The sequence below is a fragment of the Mycetomoellerius zeteki genome, unplaced genomic scaffold (genome assembly GCF_001594055.1).
Source record: "Mycetomoellerius zeteki isolate Tzet28-1 unplaced genomic scaffold, Tzet1.0 scaffold30, whole genome shotgun sequence".
Taxonomy (NCBI): Eukaryota; Metazoa; Arthropoda; class Insecta; order Hymenoptera; family Formicidae; genus Mycetomoellerius; species Mycetomoellerius zeteki.
Window position 1 is genome coordinate 189240 of NW_017257283.1, and position 18562 is coordinate 207801.

Sequence of the window (18562 nt, forward strand, 5' to 3'; positions counted from 1 at the left end):
CCAACCTCCGATGCTAGCCAAAGGCACGTCGCGTCGTTCTCTCGTGACTCTACAACCCGTGGAAAACTTGTCGCGGACCTTTTCCGTCCATCCGCGTCATCATCAATTCAACTACCACGATCGCATCTTCCTGCATCCTCCATCAAATCCCTTTCTGGAATACAATTTCCTATGAAGTACCTAATCGTAAACAATTAATCCTGATCCACGGAACAATCCATCGAAAACGTATTAGAAATCTGGTGTACTTTATCAAGAATACAAGATGTTCACTAATTGTAAACAATGTTATAAAAAATAAATTTTAATTCTCGGCAGTCTAAAGGCTTAGGACGCTCGCACGGAATGCAAGAGATCCGGGTTCGACTCCCGGCCGAGGTATTATTTTTCGCAATAAGTTTATTACAGTTTTTAAGTTGGGAAATTTGGGAGGATTATTAATATTTTCAGATTTGATTGCGTTGAAAGTCCGACAACCATATCGGCACGCAATTATCATTTCTGAAATTAATTCATTTAAAATGAATTTACAATAGTTCAACATCTTAACGTTCTGACCGTTATAGCGCTTCTTAATTTAAAGTATTATGTTTAACATAACACAGCGGTCTTTCAATCTTATTATTAAATTTTAATTATTTATATGACAAAGAAGATTAAAATACAATATAAAATTAGATAATAAGAAAAAATATAAGAAGAATAAAATACAATAATTTATATTTTTATTTTCTATTAGTGTGAATTTTTTCATCATCACGATTAAAAAATCTATCTTTTATGTTGCTATCCATAATTAAAATAATTTAGAAAAAATAAAACTCTGAGTTATTAAATTACATGAACATGCATAAGCTTGTATATTTATTTAAAAAAAATTTAAGCCAAATTTGAATTCATAAAGCTGCGCAAAATTTTTTACTAATCTACGAATCGTGATAATCAAGTCTGATTCTAATTAAATTTGGTTCGACCAGATCAAGAATGCGAATATGAAGCTTACATGAATAATGTGCGTGAATTGACACACGGCTGAATCTACATAATGTATCGAGATTCCGGCATCAACATTCGCAGAAGCTAATATCAAATCGACCGTTCGCGTGACTATCAACTGACTTTTGTATTATTGACATAATGTACGATACGCTGATGTACGATAATGATCGAGAGGTAGAATGTATACAATGAGAGGGATCGGTCCTTCTCATTGGCGCCATGCTGTTTATACATGGAAATGTAATCAGAATTAGAAATGTTGGAAAGGTTCAGAGTTGACTGAATGCACTAGCATCAAAATATATAATCCTCATTAATTTATCGGCACTCTTTCTATCAGTGAAATATTTATTCAGATAAACAGTTTCGAGAGATAATTATTGGATATCATTATTTTCGTCCAATTAAAAATCAAAATTCTCTTTTTATCTATTAAAGTGCATGTTGATATTCGTAGATATTTTAATTCAAAAGTAATTTTTTAATGTACATAAAAATTTATTATTTCAAAAAGACAATTGATTTGCTTAAACGTCTGTGAACCAAGCGATGTGTGGTTGTACGAGGGGCACTATTTATATTTTGAGCCTTGGCAACACTGAGTGTTGTCAGGTGCCATCTGACATTTCCACTAGAAAGTTTGACATTTTTGACCATAACCTTCTTCAGAACGTTTTGTTATTTGAGCGCGATTTGTATTGTTTACAGTCACTTGAAAATTGTGTCTCAGCGAAAAAATGGAATTAACTCGTGAAAATTTTCGTGCAATGATTTATTACGACTTTCGACGTGGATTATCAAGACAGGAGTGCATCGATCAACTTACTTCCACTTTTGGCGATAAAGCCCCATCCTTTGCCACTGTGAAACGCTGGTATAACGAATTTAATCACCGACGAAAGTCGTGAAGGTCGTCCAAAATCAGTTGTGTGTCAGAAAACATTGATGCTGTGCAAAAACTAATAATGCAAGATCGTCATGTGACATACTGTGAGATTGAGACAACCTTAGGCATTAGTTCCAACAGCATATATATAATAAAATATTGCATGATCATTTAGCCGTGAAAAAGGTTTGTTCTCGTTGGATCCCACATAATCTGACAAAATCTCAAAAAGATGCTCGTGTCGATTGGTGCAAACAAGTGGTTCGAACGCATGCAAAAGTGTATAGATCATAAAGGAGAATATTTTGAAAAACAATAAAGTCATTTTCAATGACAAATTACTGTTTTTTTATTATTAGGCTCAAAATATAAATAGTGCCCCTCGTATGCACATGTTGAAAAACACTCGATAAATGTGCCGCTTTGCGATCGGTGTTTCGCGCGCAATTCGTTTCTCATCGCCTGCGCAGACTGCATATCTGCTTCACCAATAAACCCTTTTTTTCTGGCGATATTGTGGGACGAATTTCTTTTCCACCGCTATGAATACAGACTAAAGCATCATTTACGATATTACAGCAAAAAAATTATTCGCCATTTTCGGTATTGACATTTCCATTGTGCATTGATACTCACATTTTCAACATTGCGTAGTTATGAAAGCTTTTTTTCTGAAGGTAGATTACACCATTTTCTCCAATAGCGTGATACGTTTTCATAAAATTTCATCGTCTGTGTCAAAAACGTGTATCGTATTAAAGTGTAGCTACAGTGGACTCGACGAGTAATTAGAGATAACAGTGAAAGACGGAGTAAAAGCAAGATAGAGAGGAACGGTAGAAAAGGCAGAACGACAATGAGATGAGGAGAGAAATCTAGAAGAGATGCGCGTGGTACAACACGCATTTGGTAGAGAACGGGACGGATAGAGAGGGAAGGAGATCGCATACGGTAATCTAGTTGCAAACATAGCTCGGGGTTGGAGCTCGAGTAGCCATGCGGAATAATGATATGTAATCGCGAAACTCTCCGGTGGGATCACGCGTGTGCGTGGCGCAAGTGCCTATAGAGGCGCGAGTTGGGATCCAGAGAATCGTTATGGAACGACTGAACACGCGCGCGCCGCAATAATCAACCTCGGTACCACGATAATCAACGCGAATATAGCCAGTGACATCTAACTTTCGTGTTAATTGCAGCTGGAAGCAGCCCGTGACTTTACAGTCGGATTCGTGAATTAACGATTATTCCAAGACGAGTCTTTTTCCTACGCAGAAAGACGATTTTACTAAATATCTAAAAATTCAGTCAGAGATAGACCTAAAAATAATTTTGTTAAGCCATCAAAATAATTATTAGCAGAAACACTTAAACTGGTTGCTAGAAAAAACTTTTTGCAGCACCGCTCATTATGCTTGAACGTCCTACATGACCTACATGATAGTTCAAAAATTATTTTCAGATCTGTATTTAGCTAAATTTTTAAATTCAGCAAAATCGTTTTTATAAGAGTGATCGCATTTATTCATGGTCTTGATTAGAATTTCATTATCTACACGCTGGAATTTCGTAATTTATATTCATTGTGTGATGAAAAATCATGACTTTATATATCTGAAGTTAGAGAAAGCTGATTAATAATATATTCAGAATATTTTAAAACGTATGTTATGCATGAATGCAGATCGCATGTATAATAGATAGGTAATTTCTCTTTCGTGAAAAAGAATTTAATTGATTAAAATTCTAATCTCTTAAAGTTATCAAATGTCTGAATGAAATAAACAGGAATACGGAAGTAAATTCCGATCAAGATTTGTATGAACATATTATCATTAGGTATGTCAGATTTTTAGTTCAATCTTACTATGGTCTAACATACACGATGCTTTTAGTGTAAACCATTTTACACAGTTTAATATTATATCAATCTTCAAAAAGAAGAAAATGCCCTGTCATATACTAATTGAATTCTATTAACTTTTTGACAATCAACTATTATGTGACAACCAGTCCTAGTCTCCCCCCCTACATAGATACTGCTGTCAATAACTGTGCCTTTGTCTACGGAAACGGGAATACGAAATTGCTCGAACGTACAAGACCCGTTCGTTTAACATCCGAGGAGAAATTAGATCCGTGATTAACAAACTAGACACGCAAACGCCGGCCGACCGAGAGAGCAAAATTCCGCTCGACTCGAAGAGAGCTATCTACGAAAGCCGACCCAGAAGCGGATTTCCAGCACCGAAGCAACTATCAGCCTCGTATTCGTGGCATGTTGCGTTGCGCATAGACAGTGCTCGGAAAATTTCTCAGCGAGCCTTGCCCGGGCGGCGAACCGTTGTATTTTGTGAGGACCTTTGGGGTTCCGAAACTCACCGTCTATTCAGCATCTGCGGCACTGTTTGTTAACGCACGACTACGCGGCCTTCACCCCGCGTTTCCACTTCCTTCTCCCTCACTCGCTCGTGCTGCACACCCTCGATTCTCGTACAAACGACGCGCCGCGCACCTGCGACCGCGTGCAGTGACATTTTTGCGGTCGGCGTGACCCTCTCCGGTCGTAAATATGAGCGTGATTACTTTTAATTCCCTCTATTCGATCCCTGACCGCTCCCGCCCAAGTGCATCCATCCTCCTATTCACAGCATCCAGCTTTACGTCCCCTCTCTCCTCTCTTCCCACGTCTAATCCCACCCGTTGCATCCGTCTGACCGCTAGTTAATCACGTGCGTCGACCACGTCGCTGATGAATCCGCGTTCGCCATCGATGTCTATATTATATGTTGTCTAAATTCTATTCTACATTAGAATGTTTCTAATTTTTGCACGTGTCGTAAAAAGATTAATTCAGATTTTTCAATTTTAAAGAATTCTCAAAAATATTTAATTATAATGTATTGTTTAAATTATAACCTGTATTTTATTTCAACAAAGTATCACAGTTTGTTCCAGTTTGAAAAAGTTATAGATGAAAGAAAACGTGGAAAATCGAGCACGTTCTGGGAGGGAGGCATACAATAAATCTCACGTTATAAATGAGTATAATAAGCACGAGATCGTTATTCAAAATAACACATTGCTGCGACGGAAATTAATTTTATGGCGCTTTCCATCTGAGTAGTATATGGAATAATAATACACTTTGGAGCAGGTGCTAGAGGAAGCAACCTGTGATCTAAGTGGTGCGTTAATTATTATGGCATGTTTCAATGTTCCCCGCTAAACTAACGCGATACGCCCCATGAATTAACGCTCTCAAAAGTGCAATGTGCAGTAAACAACTAATTACGAGAACGACATTTTCTCAAGGAAATTTATATTCCATGCAAATTCCCATAAGATTGCAGGTTACAGACAGAGTCTCGGTAGCATTTGTGAGGTTGCGCGCAATCTGAAAATCGTTGGGAAATTCACGGTGCGCCTACGTGCACCGGCAATGAACTTTCGTGAATTTACGACGACGCATTGGGTTCGATAATTAAGGCTGAGAAAGACAGGCGCACCGCGACGACGATGGCGATATTACGTCGCAGTTTGGCCAAACGCCAAAGGAAGGGAGACGCGCGCTAGGAACACGTGCGCGAAGCCACACCGCTAACTGTGAATCACGCGCTCGAATCGGTTTCGTAGCAGCAAAAATTCGCGAAGCCGCGTAATATGCCGCCTTCGCGTAACGTGCAACGGCAAACAAACCGGGGATAATTTCAGCGATGTTCAAATCGATACCAATCGACGATTTTTTTCTCTCCAAACGGTCATCTTACATGATCGAGGTATCAATTATTATTATATTAATTGATGAAAAAAAATTAATTCAATCGTATTTGTGTGCGTACGTTATTCTTTTCCGAAACAAAGTTGATTACACGTAATAGATATTTTCTTCGCGATCGATCGTTTCCGCGCCAACTTATTTCAACATCGCGCACCCGTCACGATGCATTATATTGTAATGCGGCGAACAGACGTGCACGCAACGACACGCGATTACGAGGGCGTAAGGAGGGCCGTTCCGTCGTGATTACGGCGGAAGAAACGTTAACGATCGACCGGAGTGATTCATTTGCTACGCTGCAATCGTCCGAAGAGCATACAATGCGATGGCGTATGCGCGATTAAATTTAGTTGAGCGAGGAGATGTACCTCGCGCTCGTGTAGTTGTTGTACCCGGATTATATTATGATTGCGATGGCGATTATTAGTAGTGTCGAGTGATCGACGAGATCATGCACGGCGATGTGTGCGATTATTATGCGCGACATGTAAAATATTATTACGATCGACACTTTTGTAGAAAGTGATTCATCGTGCGATGATGTTACGCTCTGTAATGATATGCGTTTTATCTCCACCCAATTTATTTTGCGTTATTACAAAACGTGACAAACCCGCCGCCACAAAGTGGAAGAAAATCAGCTGTAATGAGCGCTCGTTATTGGGAATTTTGATGAACGCATCGATATTAAAATCTCGTCATTGAACAAATTAATTTATGAACGAGCGCGTATTAGTTTATGCTCGAGTGCGGCATAACGAACGCGGCGCGATAGACATTTAATCTATTTATCATGTTATTTGTAATACCGAACACAATATCGATTCCAATGGGGAGAATTGTTACATTCACAGCCAGAGAAAAAGACATATGATAGTAATTATTACTATTGTAATGTTACTAATAACTATGTGTGTAGTTTTATCAACAAATATATACACGGAGAGAATTTTCTTTTAAAATTTATACCCTGAAAATATGGTAGTTGTGGTACAATACAATATTTTAGAAATTTTTACTATGCACTTTAGTAAAATTAATCAAACTTATTTTATACTTTATTGTAGATTTATTAATGAATGAGAGAGATTTACATTAAAACTCTTCGAAATACAATGTTGTCCCACGATTATCATATTTTCAGAGTAAACTCTAAAAAAAAATTCTCTCCGTGTACAGTTGATAACCGACTATGATTATAATTATTATTACTAACATTATAATAGCAATAATCATTATAATTATATCTAGTACATGTAATCTAGTTATAAATATCAAAAATTTTTCTCTCAGTGCACTATGTTTTTTTCTGAGGGCATGACAATCTTTGAATAATAAGTATATACTTTTCTTAAAGAATGCGATAAAATCTTTTACGATCGAATTACGTTTCCACATACATAATTGTTAAGTATTAATTTTTCCCACTGAATTTAAGCGAGACTATCAACGATGAAATGATTTAATATAATCAAATATTGCTGAAGTTAACGAATTTATAAACGTATTTGATAAATTCAGATTATGAGTGGAATGCAATTGTAATATCTATATTTATCCTTTAATTCCATTTAATTTGCAATAAATCAAGCCAAACTATTCTTTAAAAGTACGATGTATTTATTATCTTTAACATTCTCGTGCATAGCTTTCCACCAATCGAAAAAAAATCTCGTCGTCGAGAAAGACTCGTTCGCAAATCGGTGGTTGATACATTTTTCAGAGTAACGTTGAAAATACAAATATTTCAAGTACCACGACGACATATTTTTATATATCTGTCTCCGAGATTTCGAAGACGCAGCTCCAGCGCGCTCTAAAAGCGGACACGAGATTTATTTAAAATTCGATGCCGCTCGAGCTCACGCCAAAGGGACAAAGACGCGCTCCGCTCGAAAGATGCGGACGGAAGCTGCCGCGTGTTAAGGATGGAATTGTAAATCAAGCTGGAGAGATCCTTGATCCTTCGCACGAGTCGCTCGAGTGGCGCGAGCCGCATGTACATACGTGCACACGTACATACGTACGCACACGCACACTTAAATACCTACTTTAGGACTACTCTTTTTCGCGAGCAAATTCACGCGAGAGAGAAGACTCCGAGGGAGCTGTCGCGACTTATCTTATCCACGGTGAAATTTAAATTCAAACCGACGCGCGACGTACTGACACACACGTGTATGCGCGTATATGTGTACGCGCGTCTCCCAGGACCGTTCCGCAGCCTCTTCTCGCGTAGGAGGTCGGCCAAGGTGGGCGGATTGTCGGTCGGCTATCGGAAATATTTTCCAACGCCGAGAATTTATCGGGCGTCTGCCCGGAAATATTTGAAAATTCCTTCGACGACGAGGGAGGTAAAAGGGAGAAGGGGAGGGAGAGAGATGAGAGGGAGGAAGAGAGAAAGGGCAGGAGACGAAACGGAGGCGCTCCCGGAGGGAAGCTACAAAATTTTTCACACCTTAATTAATTCCGCGAGAGGTAGGATTTCCAGGATCACGACGAGGTGAGAGCCTGGCGATCGATAATACGTTCCGCGGCGTTTATTCGCGGCAGCAATAAAGTCACGTCGGCGAGAATATAACCCCTTCACTTTTCGTTTGCGAATTCTGGTCTGAAATCTAAGCTTAGAAAAGTAAAAAGAAGAAAAATGAGAGTCAATTTCAAATTGTATTACAGTGAAAAATAAAAAAAAAATAAAACGTTATATACGTCATAAAAGAGCGAATTTAAAAAGTTTCGTCTCTAATTTAATTTAATTCTTTTGTAATTTAATTAATTTCTCGTAGTTTATATACACATGTATTTTATATATACATGTATATATATTTGTATATATATCCTTAAATATCACAACTAACACAAATTTTGTGTTATACTTTTCTCTCTTCAATCATCAAGATGATATTATTGAAGTTCTTTTAATTGTCGTTTAATTGTCGTTACGTCCCGAAACAATCTCTCGCACGCACCATTTGATTTTTCAGAAGAGACGTAAAATCTAGAGAAAAAATTTTATGGTACTAATCGTCGAATTCTGCGAAATGAAGAGAAAAGGGAGGGTCTCGATCGTCACGAACGTATCGTCCCCTATAATATAAGGGTGGTAGAATAGATTACGACCCTTCACCCTCGACTGTGCTTTTCCGTCGAAAACGATCGACGTCCCTTATTGCGGAGACCCATGAGTTTATTGCGAACAACCGCGTACAGGGTTGTGCCGATTTATGAGTGTGTGTATATATATATATATATATATACAAAGCATCATATATATTTATTGCAGACAATTATCTTTATGAGCGCCGACATCCGCATTTATTCGCGCGCGCTTCGACACTTCCCTTATCCGCGTCGTCGGAGAATTTCGCGGAACGATGGGCGATGCGATCGCGATCCAATCGACGAGAATTTCAATTACTGATGCGCCTCGTGCGAGTGACATGAAAAGTGCTAAAAAACGGAAGCCGAGCTTCGTTTATAGGATTTAATCATTTTAATCTCCGATGAAAGGAATCACCGAATGAATTCGTTGTGTTGCTGCGCGACGTTTTGCTTTCATTCGAATGCGAGAATGGCTGCAGAGCGATGGATCGATAAATCCACAATGAGTATTACCGAGTGACGATCCTGAAGCATCCTCTTGGAATCACACTTGTTGCTCGGCACCTTCTCGCGATCTAGAAAGTCGCCCTTCCGACGACTGCACTTTTATTGAACGAAAAGCCGAGTATTAAAAGAATTTACGAAGCAATTTCCGATCTCCATCGAAAGCTTAAATAATGATTCCATTACGAGACAGATATCGGTTCGTTAAATACTTACTATTAAAAGACAGAAACAAAGATAACAGAGAAAAAGGGAAGAAAATAATCATCATTTTAATCGTCTTAACCATCATTAATGATGATTAACGTAAATATCTATTTAGATAATAATATTAAAGATTCAATAAATAAAATTTAAAAAATTTTCATCAAGAATTAAGAAACGTAATAGATATTAAATTTTTAAGTATAATATAATCTCTTTGATAAATAATTTTGATTGTCTTAAAATATTTCCAATTATGTGCAAATTTCTGTCGAAAGACTTTATTTTTAAATTAGAAAACCGTTTCGAAAAGTAATTGATTCAACATGTCATCAAGTTAAAAATTTTATCTCGTTAAAAATTTTATTAGTACAAAAAATTAAAAAAAATTGTGACCTATCCTCTTTTATTAGAGACTTATACACGTGTACTTAAGTAAACACCAATGGCCAGCATTTGAAAAAGAGCGCACAATTCGGACTCTATTTGCTGCCATCGTATTTTATTCTGACTTCAATCTTGTGAACCGGTACGTGTGCTCCCACGTGAAGGGTCGGAGATGAATACATAGGGTGGTTTCTGGAATGGCAAATACGTTTTCCGTTCCCCTCCGAGCTATTGGCTCTTATCGCGGTCCCCGACTGGATTGTTTTGCCGGGAAAAAAAGTGGAACAAATTACTATCATTCGCTACTCTCTTTTTCTCTTTCTCTCATCCCCTCATTCGCTACTCTTGCTCCATTTCGTTCCGTTATGGAGCCCACACTTTAGTTAACGTTTGAAGGGCTCTCCGAAGAAAACCACTGAGACCTCCTTTATCACATGCGATACGTTAATGAAAAAATATGGAACATAGTGATGTCTAGCTAATGTAGCAAGAAAATTTATCTAGAACGACGAAAGTGATGACTCGTATTAAAATATTGCTTAATGTATAAATTACGTTGTCAAATATTTCATAAGATAAGATTATATCCATTAGTCTTTATAAGACTAAAAATTTCCGTTTGTCTAAAGATTTTCGAAATGGTGATTCTTCTGATTCGTAAACATATTCGGCCAGCTCGAAAGAATTAAGATAAGTACCAGTAAAATATTTTTTATTTTTGTATAGTATATAAGGTGGAAAAGTCGAAAGGATAATGATCGAACAGCAATCGCGAAAGAAGCGAGAAGTAAAAAACGTTCGCGCGTTCATCGATTCATCTCCGACTACACCCTTTTTCTTCCGCCCTCGACTTCTCGCAACGCGCTCCTTCTCCTCGATTTCCACTATTGGCAAAGCGATAACTCGGTACGTCGGCCATAAATCAAACTGCCAGAGTGTTTCACCTAGCCTCTCTCACGTGGAGGAAGCTTCCTCCTTCTGAGGCAGCTCCTTCATCCTGCAGCAAATGATCCACGACGGTTTGGCTTTTTATTTAGAGTCGACGAGCTTCCGGGGGAATAAATTCACGTTTGCAGACAACGCGCATATCACCTACACGTTTAATTATATATACGTACAAAGTGCTGCCAAATGTAATTTTAATCGCGAATGTTTTCACAAATTCGAAGTCATGTTAGGTAAAGCGCGTGTGTAAAGTTTGTTATGGTACGTATCGTGTATGTTTTTGACGAGCATTTAAATATTCAACTTGATTCTGTCGTTGTGTTGAAATTAAATTCTATAAAAATAAAGCCCTTTCAATAATATTCCATACTAAACGTTTCTTTTTTTTTTTTTTTATTTAATCGTGTCACAAATTCAGCTTGTAAAAGGTCCTTCGTTTTTAATTACGGAAACAATTTTGAAAATAGAGCTACTGAATCGTGAATGGGAGCAAAACGTCTGATTGCAACTGATACTTTTGCGGTCACGTTGCCCATCCCGTGACTATTGCGCTTTAATTACCCTCCGATGTCAACTAATCAGGTTAAGTCCAATATACGCGAGCGTTAATTAATGCGCCGCGATGCACCGCGAGTCAAAGTACCGTTCGCCGGTAGCTAATGCCTGCTTTTTCCGCGCTGCACACTACACGCAGCACACGCTTCGTAGAGCTGCACTTTGAACTTTGCGAGAACGTTAGCGCGGCATAAATTACCGTTTCCGTTGTAAAAGGCCGTTTCGCGCGAATTCTCTGCGTAACTCGACGTTATTGCCGTTGTATATATATGTATGTATGTATGTATGTATGTATGTATGTATGTATATTATATTTATATATATATATAATATCTATATATGCACACATATGTGCGTATATCTGTATTATTAAAAAAGTGGCAAATCCCAAGGAGAATAGCAGCTCTCTAGCTTTCTCCTCGCGAGCGAGATTCTCTCTCTGCGAGGAAGAATAATAATTTAAAATATAAAATAATAACATCACCCAGGAGAGCGAAAACATTACAAGTTTCGAGCGAAAAAATCCTCACGTTGAGTTTTTCTCTTTGAATTCGTATTTCCTCATGCGATTTTTCTTTCATAATTGTTACATCAAAAGGCAAAGATAGGTGCTACGTCGTATATTACGCATTTTCAAGACACGGAAGCAATGTCTATCCCGCATGAGCACCACTGAGATGCACTCTTCGCTGGTGCCGAAGAGGAGAACGGAGAAAATGAGTGAGACTGAGGAGAGAAGACGACAAGGTACGAGAGGGGAGAAGAGAGTACGCGGCGAGTGACGAACACTCGGTTACGAGGTAGGGGGATAGTTTAGGTTGAGAAGCGCCCGGCCAGGCCAGGCCAGGAAATGCACTTGACGCTGCGTCGTCGCGAAGGATGAGTCATCGGAGATACGGAAAACCGGTTCGCCTCGGCTATAAAGGCCCCGGCTCCGCTCTCTGCGTCTCTTCGTTCTCAGCGCCACGCCGGTGTCTTTTCAGCCACTCTTTCTTCCCTGCGTTACCACCCTGCCCCTTGCCTTGCTGTCTCTTCTCTATCACCACAGGTAGTCAGCACTTTTCTATCTGTAATCTCTTTCTCTATCTTTTTCCCTTCACGTCCTTCTCTGCCTGCTGTACCAAGATCTCGCAGAACGAACTCTGGTACTCAGCATTCTCAATCATCACTTCGTCACGCTTTTCGTAGCATTGGCTATAGGTACCGAGTATCTAGTAAAATAACTGCCGATAATTGAGATAGGAAAAAAACAGCGAGCATCAAATTTCCAAATATAACTTTGCGGAAAGTTAAAACATTAAAAATAGAACCTAACGAGTTTTTTATGTAACGCGGTGATGCTTTTAAATTGAAATATTTCGTAATGTAATATCGCTATTTTTAACTTGTAAACGTCTTTTCACTACAGATAAATTTCATCTGTTATAAATTTAACGGTTTTTAATAGTTAGATAACAAATTCTTTTTCCAGAAAAAATTTTTACATATTATTCGATACACATACATATATAAACACCTTGCTACAAAAATAAATTTAACAAAATCACTTAACTGAATGTTATTTTCAAAGAACGTTGAAAATATGTGTTTGGCATTAAACAATATCAAATCCGCGTTATTTCTAGAAAAAAAAAACTAAAATTAAAACAGATATTATCTGGCTTTCCGCAATCGCGCACCTGTTATCAATAAACAACAAATATCGCCCTCGTGAATTATTGGCTTTTCCTAAGTCCTTTGGCCGGGATTTGGATTTGATATCTGTCGAAAACAAAACTACCGCAATTTCAACATGCAAAACGACTTTTACATCGGAAATTTGAAATAACAGTTGGATTGTGATGTCACATTATGGCTATTATCGTCATAATAATCTCGTTTTCACGCACGTAAATTTAATACGATTTATATGACCGTAAAATGTGATTTCGACTGTGGGAAGTACGCTCCATAGCATCACAATAGGCACGATTTAGTCAGTCGAACAAAAAAATGTGGACTTGGAATGATTTCCAAGATAGACAACGACATGCAGGTAAAACAGGTACGATCGACGCCATACATTTGTGTTGCATTGTTTCACGCAGTCGAACGAGATACGTATTTGTCCGAGTTCGGCTTTTATAAAAGTGAAAGATACGCACTTTTACGTGACAAATCGGAACGAAACGACCGAAATCACACTCACGAGTTGTACGACAAAGAATTCAAGTGATTGCGAAAATTTTTTCCGTGCGATACGAAAACGATGACAACATACGATACAAGAGATGGCGATACGCGTAACAAAGAACGCAAGAGAACGTTCCAGTTACATTACGCATTTTATGATTTTAGAGTTGCTCCAAAAGAATTTAATCTTAGGTATAGACAAAAATATAACAAATCGGTAAAATTAATTTCACTACTTTTCAAACATACTTTTTGATATAATCGCAAATTATAGATTTTTGTATGTAAAGTGCTGCAATAAATTTTCTAAGTTTCATACATTTTATTCTCTCGCTTCGGGAAATGAAGGAAATATGAATGCGAAGTCGCACTAACAACGTGCAACATACGTCACGTATGACTCATAAGTCACATAATATATCAATGTCTAGCCCATGACTCATATATAACGGAAACGAATTCCAAATTTAAATACAACAATGATTTCGTAATCGAATTAGTAATCAATATATGAATGTAAATAATTGATAAATAAAAGATATATTCTGAGAATTTATTCCTAAAATCTCTTTCCTAGAATCTCACTTTTTCTAGAAAAAAAAAAAGAAAAGAAATGTGATATTGAAGCGTTCTTTCACCACAGTTTTCGGTGCTCTTTTCCGGACACTTTTCGAGATGATTCATAAGCGCGTGAAACACGGTAAACGTACAGTGGGGAGGAACAACACGAGAAACAGAGAAAGTAGAGAAGAGCGCGTTACGAGCCGTTGCAAGCGTGTATAATGCGCTTAACCGCGGTAACTCTGGCTACAATCTGCAAGTGTCTTACTTTGTAATCGGTTGCCTCTTTCTCTCATTGTCAGGCGTATCGTTGCACCACCGTTGTACGTACATGGCTTTATGCAAATTTCACACGTCCCATTATCTACGCACACCTTCACGTACGTGTGCATCAGTACACAACGTGAGAATGCTAAAATACACAACTTCGCTAATGGACCCAAAAGACAACGCTTAAAATCACTCCAAAGTGAAGATTATTGAATTCTTATAACTTATCTGCAATAACTTTCTGATACAATGAAGTCATCTAAAAAAACATCCATTGCATTTTACGCGAGATTGTAGTACACAAGTCAGTCTGAAAATATCCAACGTAAAAAATCAGATTCTTTTTAATCGATCCTTCTTCGCGATTATTTTTCTACGCGCTTTCTTTCGCGTGAGAGCAACATTTCGGTTTTTTTCATCTTCACTCGATTTGTAAAGTATCATCCGCCTCAAAGGCTATTTCGAGCACAGATCGTCACGATCTCCGGTTTAATGACATTTGCAAGGGCCGGGAAAAAGGTCAAGATGCACCATAGTAATCGTAGCTTTCTCTCTCTCTCTCTCTCTCTCTCTCTCTCTCTCTCTCCGTTCCTGTCTATCTACGGACAACGAGATTCGCCACGGCTCTTCGAGCTCTTTTCTCTGCTTCTTCGTCGGCAAATCAGTCCACGGAGAGTACATCGCCGTCAGGAGCGTAGAAGCATCGGCGAACGGCGATTTGTCCGTGGAACAATAGAAGGTCAGTCCATTTCAGGACGTTGCGCGACGAATATCACAACACAGAGAGAAAGAGAGACATACACGCATACACACAAATGCACATATATTCGCCGGTTACGCCGTTTATGCAATCAGGTGCAGGCCGTCGCACCAGGGAGAAAGGACTCTTGCACTTGGGGCTATTCACGTCGCTGCTACTGCATGGCGGATTCCTTATTGCGTGTGCCGTAATGGTGATATTTCACGACAACGGTCGTAATATAACTTTCGATGGTATTTCATGCATTTCCTAAGCACGTCCCCGCATCCCTCCGTCTGCTCGCACGAATGAGCGATAACGTGTGCAGTCTTTTATGAAACGATTATTCTCTGTGAAAAATATCTTATTCGCAATTTTCTCTCCATACATAATATGCCAAGTAACACGTTACTCCGGGAATTATTGATCAGATAAATCGAGATGTGCGGTGAATAATTATCTAATAATTAATGGCACGTGATACGATCCGTGAGAAAAACTAATTGGCAAATAAGAAGTTGTATTTCTACATTATATGTAATCAAAGCGTGTTGTGCGTTTGTTAATTAATATCTAACGTATGTATAATATTATATTACTGAAGAAATTACCCCTTGCGGATCAATTCACTTCATAACAATTAGGAATTAAGTCTCCTCCAATTGCATGATATAATTTATACTCTGATACTCTAACAAAAAGCAAATACAATGACGGTAGTAAAAAGCGAAAATCAGCGAAGACTCGTTCGCAGATAGAATTGCGACATCAGCCAGCTGCATCGCGGCAAGATGGAAGGAGGAAAGCGATGAAAACTGCGCGAGTCACTTGGTCTCTCAGTTCACAATCTCCCAACGGTTTATCCCTCTTTCACTTTATCTTTTGCGTATGTACTTGCGGAGACGTCTTATTTTGCGGACTCTTGCGAGGCGGAAAGAGACAAGATGCATGGGGAGAGAGAGAGAGAGAGAGAGAGAGAGAGAGAGAGAGAGAGAGTGAGAGTGAGAGAGAGAGAGAGAGCAAGGGAGGATCGGAAATAGACGAAGAAAACTGCGCTGAGAGAGCCTCCGCATGCAGGCAGAGCGAAACGTCTCCGATCAGGAGACAAAACAGCGACTATTTCTAGTGGCGGTTCATCTACCGAGAGTGCTCTCGAGAAACATACACCACTGCATTTGCAAACGCCGACATAAACAATTATTACCCATTTTAAGTCGAACGGTTTTCAAACGAAAATGACTGAAATTTACTGGAGTTACTGATATTTCGAGCTCAAATTTTGATGTTATAAAAGCCACACATCATTGTTCATGTGAATCAAATGGTCTTTCGAAACCAATAATTGAGGCTTATTGAACCCGCTAATATAATTTCAATGTGTTGAGTTCAGATTTTGACGTTATATATATATATATATATATATATGCTTATACTACGTTTATTCACTATATGAAGATTATAACTATGTAACAAAAGTATATTACAAAATTGAACCTAAGTTTAATAATAGATTATGATTTTACAATTTATTACAATGCAATGATTTAAATATCTATCGACATTTATCTCATGATTTATATATTATCATTATTATTTTTAACTGTCTGATGAAATTTAGAAAAATTATCTTTAAAAATCAATAACATTTCTACATCTATGAGATACATTATATTTGTATTTTTATCGTAATTTAAAGTGTACTTTTGGTAAATAAAGTTAACATTTCAATCGATAATAATTCATTAACAACTGCATTTTCATCATTCAATAATTTTATATTCTTTATCGAAATTGTTACATAAATATATAAATTAATTGCTTAGTCATGCATTTAACAATGTGCGACACGAGGTGTGACGTATTTAGAATCCAAATAAAATTGAAACGATCTGCGATGGATGTCATGACAAAGTCATGATGCTAAAATATCTCGTCTAGACTGGAACACTTGGGATTTTAATGTGCAATTAAACGTGTGTTTCTCCAGAAAATTATCCTACAAGAGAGTTAAACTATAAAATGGTATAAACGTGCGATTATCGTAGAACTTTTAGCAGTTTGAACAATCATTTGGGGACGAATCTTGGCAATATAATTCTAAAAAGAACCTGTATAAGCCGTCAACCACGGTAAAATCGAACCTAATCTAGGTTTTCTACCTACAGACATTTCTAGTGATTTATAATGTTGATACAAGATCTCGTTTTCAATAACGTGTATAAACATGCTTGGAAAGTATAATAGATGCCCCGGCGCATTAAGAAGCGGAAAGAAGATTAGTCAGAAAAGACCATACTGAAAGATTAGAGATAACTATTGAAGCACGGTTAAGTAAACGATGACAAAGCCCACATAGTAGAATCGAACAAATTCCTAATATGGACGTTAAAAAGCTTTTTTTGTAAGGTAAACGAGATAGACTTGTGTGACAGTGAGATAAAATTATGAATAAATACACATAATCATTTCCGAACATTTCCAACAATTGTATACGAGTCCTAATAAATCTTTAACGCATAATAGGTTGAACTCAATGATTGTTATCTACGGAATTTTTTGAAAATACATAATAGGCAGTTCTGATAGTTATATCTTCAATGTGCCAAAATAAAAACGTCTGCCTAGCTGCCCCCCCCCATAACCAAATCTTAATGAAAAAATTATGTAATAATGCGTTATTTATGCGTTATTCATATCCGCAAACAAAAATTTTGCGCTCTTTCCGTTTAGTTAAAAAAAAAATTTTTTGTGGGGGAGCTGAGTAGGCAGTCAGTCAGCCCCCCCACCCATTAAAGATAATTGATTTGAAAAATTAAATACACAGGATTTATGCGCTATTTATGCGCTACTATTTCCAAGCATTTTCGATTTTTGCGCTGCAACCCTTAAGGCACTTTCCTCTTGGAGCAAACAAACATATTCATAATAATAAGATTGAAAGACCGCTAATGTTAACTACAATGCTTTAAATTAAGAAGCGCCATAACGAACGTCTTATAAGTTAGCGGAACAAAATGAGCGGAATCGATTCTAACTAACATTTTTATTTGTTGCTCATTTGTTGCTAAAAAGTTGCCAAAGAAAAAAATTTGTTGCTCTGTCGGTTTATTTAAAAAAACGATGTTTCGCTAAAGGAAGATTCAGTTAGCGGAACAATACCTACAACAAAGCCAATCTACGCAGAAATAACGTAGGAATTTGTTGCTAATTTGTTGCTAACAAAATAACATTTTTTTTAATACTTTACATACTAAAAAAGTGTAAATAACAACGAGAAGCCTCAACGTGCTGGCGGAACAAGAGTAAAGTATCAATAAAAGATTTGTTGCTCGCTTAAAATTGGTACTAGGATGTCTTCCGAATTAGTTGCTCTCAAAATATGCAATTTAGCAATTTGTTGCTTGCAAAATAAGTATAAATAACCACGTAAAACCTCAGCGTACTGGCGGAACAAGAG

The 18562-nt window shown here is 37.7% G+C and overlaps 1 protein-coding gene across 6 annotated transcripts in view; it reads right to left on the reverse strand.

The window, feature by feature from the left end:
• The window catches only part of scalloped (TEA domain transcription factor 1 homolog scalloped), a 179855-nt gene that overhangs the window by 101149 nt on the left and 60144 nt on the right, over positions 1-18562 (reverse strand). The gene's annotated exons all lie outside the window — the stretch shown is intronic.